Raw genomic sequence first — 9,111 nt, forward strand, 5'->3', positions numbered from 1 at the left:
ACAGCAACTTTTTGTGAGGACATGTTTTTATTTATTTGGGATAAATAATGTAAAATGAGATTGATGAGTCATCCATCAATTAGTAAAATGGTAAAAAAAAAAAATCAGAAGTAGGATTTCAAGTGAAAGAGAAGGCCGAGCTTGACTCTCCTTCCTAGAAAGCTGATACTGTGAGTTAAATATGCTTACCAGATGACAGAGAGAACATTTTCTCTCATTCATCACTTATTTATTGAGTGCCTGCTGTGTGCTACATAAGGAGGCTCCTGGACAGAAATGCAGTCTCATAGAAGAGTCTAGAACGAAAGGTCTTGTATGTAATTAAAAACTGACTAAACTCAACAAAACTAAAGGTCAGAGGGCTTGAAGAGTACCCAGCAGAGAGGGTCAGGCTTCCAGCTCTCTAACCCCTCTTGCATTGTTGGTACAACTTTTCATAATGTCTAAGTTAGCACAGTTATTGATTGTTTAGAAGGAAGTCTAGCATGGCTAGCTCCTCCCCACCTCCTTCCATGGTGGAAAACCATTCTGTCCCTCACTGACAATGCATCTGCAAACATTAAGCACTGGCCTCCTGCCCTTCTCATCTCACTGCTGTCCTAGGCACAGGAGATGCATACAAGCAGGAGTAGGGTATGGTTTTTCCTGCCAGGGAGTTTACAGCAGCCTAGGGGCCAGCTCAGGATAAATGGCCATCCATGGCTCCTTTTCCTTCTGGAACCATTCAGAGGAGTGTGACCCTGAAACTTGGATGCGTTTCTAGTTCAGCATCATTTCAACTGGCCTTGTTGAACCAACACGATGATGCCACTGGGACTGGTGCTTTGACTGAGTGCAGCCAACAGCTCTGGGGGTGGGATTGGGGGGCGGGGCTTCTCAGTGAGGACCACATGATAGGTTAAAGCCTCCAGAGAAGGGGCAGAAGACCTGTGATCAGTACCCCTCCTGAGGCCAGATGGCATTAGCCAGAGATTTTCCCTAGGAAACCGAGTGTGAACAAGCAGAGTACTGGCTGTGGAGATGTAATATGTCTTGGAAAATAACAAGTGTTTCTGAAAACTGGAAAAGCACTGACTGTTGAGGAGTCAGTCTTGATGTGCAGGAAGCAGGGCCCATGTGGAGACCACAGGGACCGACACGTTTGGCTTTCTCTTGAGTCTCAGCCCAGGCCAGCCAAAGGCAATGAGTGGAGGAAAAACAGAGCCAGTGCTCAGAGTGGAGCCACCTCACTTATGGCTGTGTGTGTGTGTGTGTGTGTGTGTGTGTGCATGCACATGCATGCAAACCATTCCTAGGACTTGAACTCAAGGCCTGGACATCAGAGATTGGATGCTGTCCCTGAGCTTATTTTGCTTAAGGGTGGTGCTCTACCACTGGAGCCACAGCTCTAGTTCCAGATTTTTTTGTGTGTGTGACTAATTAGAGATGAAAGTCTCATGGACTTTTCTGCCTGGGATGCCTTTGAACCATAATCCTCAGATTTCAGCCTCCTGAGTAGCTTCTTAGGCTTTTCTTCCCAGACTGGCTTTAAACTGTGTTCCTTATATTCTAGCCTCCTGAGTAGTGAAGATTACAGGAATGATCCAGTTGGAAATTAACCTTGTGCTTGCTAAATAGACACTCTACCACTGGAGCCATTTACCTGTGGCTCATTTTTGTTTTAGCTCTTTTTCAGGTGGGGTCTCTTATTTTGCTTGGGATCAGCCTAGACCATGACCCTCCTACCTATAGCCTCTCACATACCTGAGACCACAGACACACACCACCACACTGGGATTATTGATTGAGATAGGAGCTCAGTAATTCTTCTTCTTCTTCTTCTTCTTCTTCTTCTTCTTCTTCTTCTTCTTCTTCTTCTTCTTCTTCTTCTTCTTCTTCTTCTTCTTCTTCTTCTTCTTCTTTGCCCCTGATTGACTTTGAATCCTGATCCTCCCAATTGCACACTAGCTAGATTACCATCATGAACCATAGTGCCCAGCCCCAATTAAAGACTTTTACTATAGGTTTTTCTGTTAGAGGACTCAAGTATAATGGCTTTGTGGTGAAGTATTACACTGAATTATACATCTTAGAATTACTTCTCTAGTATGTTTTCAGATGAGGTGGGCCATGAGAAATGTTCTTTCCCTTCAGCCTTTGGCTTGGAGGACTGTAATTATTTATTTATATCAGACCTAGCATCATTTCAGGTATTCAACCAAACACAAATATAAGGGTTTGGCAGATGTTCTTGAAGTCCACAATCAGTTGACTTTGGGTGGTTATCATAACTGGATGGGATATAATAATTTGATCAGTGAGAAGGCCTTACAGGAGGGTGTCGGCCTCCCTTGGATAGTAGTCTCTCTGCCCGTCCATCCCAATTCTGATCATCTATCTTTGAAGGCTGGCCCAAACACTTTCTTTTATTATTGTTGTTGTTATTATCATTATTTAAAATCACTAAAAACAGTGGGGTTACAGGGAAAGTACATTTCATTTTGGAAAATTTCACCCCTTTCCTCATTCTCTCCAAGTTTTTCCCTCCCATCCCACCCAAAAGTAGTATAGTTCATTGTCAACATTGTATCCAGTAGTACCAATGATGCATTTGTTCACCCTTTGTCCCTCCATTTCTGTGTCTCCCCTCACACTTTCAAAGACTTTCTGACAAGCTCAGTCAGTTTCTCACAATAAATCCCTCCAGGTGCAGATGTCTTGCTTCCCTCGTTGAATTGTGACAGGAACCATAAGAGACAAGGTTTTTCTTTGGCGTTATCATGGCAGAGTCTAGTCCTCTCCATATTATTCCCTAAATAAGGATGCATTACTGAGTTAGGCTACAGCATCAGTGAACTTTGAAATATTATCTTAAGCAAAAGAAGTCAGAACAAAAAAGACCACATATTGTTGGATAAATTTATATAAAATAGTCAGACTAGGCAAATCCAAAGAGAAAGAAAAAAGATGAGTGGATGCCAGGATCCAAGGAGAAGGTAGAAAGAAAAGTGACTACTTATAGACAATAGTATTGTGGTTTGCATAGAAAAGGCCTGCAAAGCTATGAGCCAGACTTTCCTGAAACTGATTTTCTAAGGAAAATAAAAGTCTCAAGAAGCCATGAAATTCCTTTTGAGAACAATAAGAGTATTCTGAACCTACATAGTTGTAATGGTTGTGCTGTTAAACACCACTGAAATGAACATTTTAACTTAATGGATTTATTTAAAGTACTAACTATTCTCTGTGTGTGTAGATGTGTGGTGGTGCTATCTCATTACATTCCTAAGGCTGGCCCCAAACATACAATCCTTCAGCATCAGCCTCCCAAGTAACTGTAATGACAAGTGTATGCCACTGTATCCAGTGTGAAGTCATATTTAAATAAATCTGGTATCTAACTTTAAAGAAAAAAAGGGTCATAAAAGAGAAAAAAATTAAGGGAGACAGAATGGGATTCTGGGAAACCGGTACCTTCTCCAAGGAGGAAGGAAGAAGTGAGCTTCTTTATGTTCTTGTCACTTTTCCTGTTCCTTTTGCTGTTTAGAAGGGGGTTTCTCAAGAGAGAGAGAGAATGTGGTCACAGTGGAAGATCCTTTTTACTGCTGAGGAATAGACCTCCAGAAGTATGTACAGAACTGCTCTAGATGCTACATGGGAAGGAGAACCAAAATCCACACCTGAGATGGGACTAGGTATGCTTTTGTTCTAGGAAAATAGCTGCAACTATTTATATTAAGGGTGTAAGTATTTCACAAGATGGGCTGAGTGTATAGCTGAGTGGTAGAACAATTGCCTGGTATGCATTTTTAATACCCAGCCCTAAAAAGAAATCCAAAATATAAACCAAAACAAAAAACTACCACCAACAAAAAAATGTAGGTAAGTGCTTAGGTTCTATAGGAGTTGAAGAGCTGAGGTTAATGCTTTTTCACAATAATCCTGGGCTCTATATTTTACTATTAAAAGAAGTGCACACATGGAAGCCAGTCTCCATCCAATAATGGCCCGTGGGCAGATGGCTTCTCTCAGGAAGTGTATGTTGCCCCTCGCAGGCAGTACAGTTTGGGCCCCAAGCCTTGTGCTTTCACCTTGTCCCCAGTTGGCCCTCCAATTCTTTACAGAGTCCACCCATCCCTTGCTTTCCTGGCCAGATCCTGTCTTCCCACTCACCACTCCACCCACATCAGACATTACTGGACATTGCTCTGGCCAGCACTGGCTGAAGTCTCTGAGGTGGGACCTCCCGCTCTGATGTCCTGGAATGGCCAGTTTTACTTCCCACACCCCAGCTGGCTTGGCAACTTCAGCCATTCACTCCTACAACCACTCACAGAGCTTTATCATCACTGGGCTGTTCCTGAAGACCCCTCCCCATTCCATCTTCCCACCTGCTGGCTGCAAAGCCCAGTGTCTCCATCTACTGCCTCTGCCTTCTGGACTCCCCCTGCCCACCGCCCCCACCCCCCATCTATCTGTCCTGGGCCCCTCTCTAGAAGCCTGCCTGGCCACACTTGTACCTCCACTTCCTTCCGTATATAGCATTCCTCCATCCTTGACTACTTGGCACACTCAGCTCATCACATCAGTCATCTGGGGGCTTTTGAGGTTGAGGAGAAAAGTTCCATAAGCCAGAACATCAAGGAAGCCTTGCACAAAGCACTCATCCAAGTCCTTCCACTTGGAAAAAATTATACTAAGTGAAGTGAGCCAGACCCAAAGAAACATGGACTCTATGGTCTCCCTTATTGGGAATAATTAGTACAGGTTTAGGCAAGTCATAGCAGAGCATCACAAGGCCCAATAGCTATACCCTTATGAACACATAAGATGATGCTAAGTGAAATGAACGCCATGTTATGGAGACAATTGTTATATCACAGTTGTAACTACTTTCAAAGTCCCATGTGTATCTGTAGCTTCTTTTTTTTTTTTGGCCAGTCCTGGGCCTTGGACTCAGGGCCTGAGCACTGTCCCTGGCTTCTTCCCGCTCAAGGCTAGCACTCTGCCACTTGAGCCACAGCACCGCTTCTGGCCGTTTTCTGTATATGTGGTGCTGGGGAATCGAACCTAGGGCCTCGTGTATCCGAGGCAGGCACTCTTGCCACTAGGCTATATCCCCAGCCCTATCTGTAGCTTCTATTATTGATGATGTTCTTGTATCACCTTCCTGTGGTTGTAACTACACTATCTCTGTAATCTTATCTGAATATATTGGAAACCGTGTATTCTGGTATTGGAACTAGGAAATTGAAAGGCAATACCAAAATTAAGAGACACAGGGTAAAAAAAAGACAAACAACTACAAAAGCAATACTTGCAAAACTGTTTGGTGTAAGTGAACTGAACACCTCAGGGGGGAAAGGGTAAGGGAGGGGGGGAGGGGGGTATGAGGGACAAGATAACAAACAGTACAAGAAATGTATCCAATGCCTAACGTATGAAACTGTAACCTCTCTGTACATCAGTTTGATAATAAAAATTTGAAAAGAAAAAAAAAAAAAAGCACTCATCCATTGCTCCTGGGCAGGCTCCCCACCTCTCCTCTAGCAGGAACTTACCTCCTGACTCACAGAAAACATGCCCTCCCCAAGAACATCTCACCTTCTAGTGACCTAACAGCCCCCCTCCCCCAAGTTCACCTACAATCTGCCTTCTCCACCACTTCTCTCTGGTGTCATAGGAAGAAGCCCCTCTGCATCACAGATTTTCCCAAATCCTTTCCTAGGTATCATCACTACACCCAGGTGCTTCCTTCCCAAGGGTCATATCTTTTCTGACTCCATCTCACACCAGTGGAGGGCGCAGGAGAGCACAGTGGTCAGCCAGGAGATCCTGCACTTGGCTATGTCTCTTAAAGGGCCGAGGCACTATTATTGTGTGTGTATGTGCACGAGCTCCAGTACTGGGGTTTGAACTCAGTACCTGAGCCACAGCTCCTCTTCTGGCCTTTCGGTGGCTTATTGGCAATAAGAGTCTCATAGACTTTCCTGCCTAGGGTGGCTTGCAACTATGGTCCTCAGATCTCAATATCTTGAGTAGCCAGGATTACAGGTGTGAGCCATCAGCACCTAGGTATTATTACTAGGTATCTTATTACCCTCCAACATTATAAGAGTTTCTCAGCTGACTGTTTTGGAGGTATCCAGCAAAGCACTATCAGGAGATAGATTTTTCTTCCTTCTACTCATGAGATCTGGTCCATGAGCCTAGAGATTCCATTTTTCAGATAGAGGAAGGAGGATTCTCACAGTGCTCTCCAGGGGAGACTTAAGGAAATTTTTGTCTATGGAGAGTTGAAGGGAACTAAGCCTTGGCTGAGGTTGACTTTGAAGACAACACTTTTGATCAAGAAACCAAGAAGGTGGAAGGAAATGACAGGTTTGAGTGCCAGGGGTTCACACCTGTAATTCTAGCTACTATAGAGCTGAGATCTGAGGATTGTGGTTTGAAGCCAGCCTGGGCAGGAAAGTCCGCAGAACTCTTATCTCCAATAACCAGTAAAAATAAAACTGGAAGTGAAGCTGTGGTTCAAGTGGTAAAATTCTAGCCTTGAAAAGAATCTCAGGGACAGCACTTAGGCCAAGAGTTCAAACTCCAGGACTGGAAAAAAAAAAAAGTGAAATGAAAGTCTGTAATGAGAAAGGAAGGGAAGGAGCAAACTGATGTCTTCTTCTTGGACAGAGGTAGAGATATCCTTCTCTACCTACTTTAGTTGGTTCTCCTGGTATACTACCAAAAAGTATCAAAAAAATGAAACAACAAGACCTTACAATATTTAAAACATTTTAGATGGACATTGTGGCTCATGCCTATAATCCTAGCTATTCCAGAGGCAGAGATCAAGAGGCACTCAGTTTAAGGCCAGCCTAGGCAAAAAATTAGTGAGTCTTAATCTCAACAAATAAGCTAGGTGTTGTGGCACACATCTGTAATCCTATCCTTGATGGAGGCACAGTTAGGATCACTGTCTAAAATGAGTTTCGAGCAAAAATATGAGACCCTCTCTGAAAACAAAGAAAGGGCTAGGAGTGTAGCTCAAGTGGCAGAAAGAGCACTGCCTAGCAAGTGTGAAGCTCTGAGTTCAAAGCCCAGTACAGAAAAAAATGGTAATAATATGTAGGTGTAGAAGAGGAATGCTGATGAACAAATGCCTGCTATAGAATATGATCTATATGTACAGAGACAGAGTATTTGGGAGGAGCTTGTGTGAAATGGAAAAAGGAAGCAAAAACTAGTCTAGAGATAGGAAGGATCAGGCTTACGGTATTAGGAATAAAGAGTAAGTCAAGCCTGTGAGAAAGCACTTCAGTCTTAGTCTTCTGAGCCAATAAAGTCATTGATGGATGCATTATGCTCCTAAAATATTCATTTCTAGCTGACAAGGGGTTTCCACTAACTTACACGCTTAGATCCCTAAAACTATGCATCTGGAGCCCAAAGGGCCAAGACAACAGGTCTTTATGTAGTTCCGGCACATAGCACACAATGTTAAGACATGAGAAGCACTGGATATTCCAGAGCCCAAAGACAGGAGCAGATGACTCCACTTTCTCTGGACAAGGTAGCTTAAGGAGTCAGGGAAGAAATATTCCAATCTAATCTCCCAGACTTCCCTTACAAGAACAATCTCTCTCTGTCTCTGTCTCTCTGTCTCTCTGTCTCTGTCTCTCTCTCTCCCTCTGTCTCTCTCTCTCTCCTTTCTCTCACTTGTCAAGGGTATGATAAAGATAATAGGTTTTGTGATCTCTCTTGTTAATCAGACAAAAAAATCACAATAATTTGATCTTACCTTCCTGGGTTTCATTTTCTTTTTTACCTTTAAAAAAAAGAAATTGCTCTCTCGGTTGTTAGTTTACATCCCTGTCTCTCTCTTCCTTTCTGGATTTGTTTATCTCTTCTGGTCTTTAAGAGCCCTTTCCTGGCTTGGGTTGGTGTGGATCATTCTTTCCTGTTCTTCTGGGGCTTTGTGCTGCAAGGTTTTCATTGTTACCACCCCTCTCCCCTGCTGAACTGAACTGGAGCGTGGCTCATTATGATGGAGAAGAGCTAAGAGTATTCTCTGCTGGAGCCAAAACACTGGAAGGCCCTGAGCCACATCCCTAGCTCAGATTTGGCTGTACCCAAGACACTCAAGGCCCAATGAGCCCAGAGGCTGCAGGAGCCCCACAAACACATTTGGGGCCTGTCTTTATGAAAGAAAATGATACTCATGCAGGCAGGTGGTACTATTTTGGAGAACATTTTTATGTGCAATTTAGAGTGCACAGTCTACACAAAAGTCAGACAGAAATAATCAGTTTAATGTGTGTCTGCACCGTCATGTGGTCAAGCTTTAGGTGAGAGCAGATTTACACACCAAAATCAAAAGGAAATAGCAGGAGCCGTCTTCTGCTACATTCCATGACAATAAATGGCCACGTGATGGAGGGCTGCCAACCCCACCAACTGCTACCCCTGCCCCTTTTATTCTTTCTCAGAAAGAAAATTCATTTCCAGCATGCAGGAGTGCACCTATTAAGTATAAATTTTGATGAACAGAGGGCTTGTACAAACAAAGATCACAGACAACTTATCAGGCAGTTTTCCTTAAAATGAAGTATAAAGGAGTTTACAGGAAATCTTGAGAGGTGAATATGGATTCTCTGAGCATGGTCTACAGGAGATATTCAAATCACAATGCTTTACTTCTTTGTCATACATCATTTGCTGTTGTGGATTATTGTTCAAGGAAAAGGGGGCCATTTGCTTCCAGACTAGGATGGTGAAGTAACAATAGTTGGCTAATATTTTTTAAGGTCTACAAAAATTTTCAGCAAGTTCAAGTTGCAAATGGATTCTTTTCAAAAGCAAACTACCATCCAGGCACTGGTGGCACACACCTATAATCCTAGTTACACAGGAGGTTGATATCTCAGGATTGAAGTTCAAAGCCAGTTGGGACTAGAAAGCCCATGAGACTCTTATCTCCAATTAACCAGCAAAAAGCCAGACTTAGAGGTGTGACTTGAGTAGTAGAGTGCTAGTCTTGAAAAGTGAAAGGAACAACAACCAGGCCATGAGTTTAAGTCCCAGTACCAGCATACACACAAAAAACACTAGTGGAAGTGTCCAAGGTAAATGTATCAAGAG

The sequence above is a fragment of the Perognathus longimembris genome, chromosome 3 (genome assembly GCF_023159225.1).
Source record: "Perognathus longimembris pacificus isolate PPM17 chromosome 3, ASM2315922v1, whole genome shotgun sequence".
In the NCBI taxonomy this organism is placed as follows: domain Eukaryota; kingdom Metazoa; phylum Chordata; class Mammalia; order Rodentia; family Heteromyidae; genus Perognathus; species Perognathus longimembris.